The sequence below is a fragment of the Microtus oregoni genome, unplaced genomic scaffold, assembly GCF_018167655.1.
Source record: "Microtus oregoni isolate MIOR12 unplaced genomic scaffold, Mior012 000019F_ref0000042, whole genome shotgun sequence".
Lineage (NCBI taxonomy): Eukaryota > Metazoa > Chordata > Mammalia > Rodentia > Cricetidae > Microtus > Microtus oregoni.
This window is the reverse complement of record NW_024543078.1, coordinates 4,802,421-4,804,180: the sequence shown is the minus strand read 5'-3', so window position 1 is coordinate 4,804,180 and position 1,760 is coordinate 4,802,421. Positions and strand designations below refer to the sequence as shown.

General features: G+C 59.9%; 1 long non-coding RNA gene across 1 annotated transcript; it reads left to right on the top strand.

Annotated features, from left to right (window-relative positions):
* Window positions 1-635: 635 nt before the first annotated feature.
* Window positions 636-1,316, top strand: LOC121459709. Its single transcript, XR_005975972.1, has 3 exons — window positions 636-686; window positions 828-1,051; window positions 1,287-1,316. It is a non-coding gene; the product is annotated as an uncharacterized LOC121459709 (long non-coding RNA).
* The last annotated feature ends 444 nt before the right edge of the window (window positions 1,317-1,760 follow it).

The window sequence follows — 1,760 nt, the reverse complement described above, 5'->3', positions numbered from 1 at the left end:
GGCTTTCTGAGTTCGAGGCCAGCCTGGTCTACACTGTGAGTTCTAGGACAGGCTCTCCTTCCACCACGTGGGTCCCAGGACTTGAACTCAGTTCATCACGCTAGACGGCAAACACCTTAGTCCACTGAGCCCTACTGCAGGCTTTTATTTTTTCAATGTTTTTGTGGCTCTGTGGGGACCCATACATTTTGCCCTGCAAGGACGCTGTACCCCGCACCCTAATCCAAAGTCACGACCTCCCGAGTACTCAAACGACTATTCTTTACAACCAAATCCGCAGCCGGTGACTACCACCGCGCATTCGGGGCTCTGGCACCTCAGTCAGAGGAGGATGACTTTGGGTCAAGAGCCCGGTTGCAAAAGCGACTAAGGCCGTGACGACAGAGCACCATATTGCATTTCCGAACATCTTTCAGTCGCCCCAACATCCAATTCCAGCCAATCTCAGGATCCTGTCCCGGTTTTCTCCCCAGAACAGGAAGTCGACCACGGAATTGGTAACTATAGCAGTTGGGCTGGACCGCTCAGTCCTCCACTGGCCGATCCCGGAGCCGCCAGTGCCCGCCTCTACTCAAAGGCGATTGGATAGTGCCGCTGTCAAAATGCGCTGGCGGGCGGGGCTTAGCTTTGACACCGTACAGCGGGTCTTTCCTGGATGCCCGGATGCTCCGGTCACCAATGACCAGGTCCACTAGCTGGGCTAGAGGGCTCGGCGGTGGGGATGCTCGCAGCCAAGCCTGAGAGCCACAGTTCGATTCCCAGGTCGGGCAAGTGGGGGTCCCGAGCCCTGCAGGTGCTGATTCTGACGTCCATCTTGTTCTCTGTAGCTGTCCACCCACCTGTGTACTCAAATAGACTGATGAGGCCGGAGAGATGCTCCGCAGTTAGCGGTCCGCTACCCCCGCAGAGGACCCCGCGGGCTCAGGACCGCCTGACTCCAGTCCTGGGCAGCCGACGCCCCCTCCCGGCCTCCGCAGGTACTGCATGCTGTGCACATGCTCAGGTGCAGTGCTGCGGGCCCTGGAACACAAGGCCGTATTCCTCCTGAGTGGTATTTCTTTCAATCGCTTTCAACATTCTCTCTCTTTCAATCGCTTTCAACATTCTCTCTCTCTCTCTCTCTCTCTCTCTCAATCTCTCTCTCTCAATCTCTGTCTCTCTGTCTCTCTGTCTCTCTCTCCACTTTTTTTCTTCATTTTAATTTTATTCTTTGTTTGAGACAGAGTCTCACTCTGTAGCCCAGGTTGGCCTCAGACTCACAGATTCCCCTACCTCTCTGTTTCTAGTACCTGAAAGACAGGTGAAGTCTCTGCAAGCCCTACAATCAGAGCCCCATCCCTCCCCCACCTTCTCCGCCCCACCCCCAGCCCGCCCCACTCCTCACCCACCCCCAGCCCGCCCCACTCCTCACCCACCCCCAGCCCACTCCCACACTCCTCACCCACCCCCAGCCTGCCCCACTCCTCACCCACCCCCAGCCTGCCCTACTCCTCACCCACCCCCAGCCCGCCCCACACCTACCCACCCCCAGCCCACTCCCACACTTCTCACCCACCCCCAACCCACTCCCACACTCCTCACCCACCCCCGGCCCGCCCCACTCCTCACCCACCCCCAGCCCGCCCCACTCCTCACCCACCCCCAGCCCGCTCCACACCTACCCACCCCCAGCCCGCCCCACTCCTCACCCACCCCCAGCCCGCCCCACTCCTCACCCACCCCCAGCCCGCCCCACTCCTCACCCACCCCCAGCCCGCCCC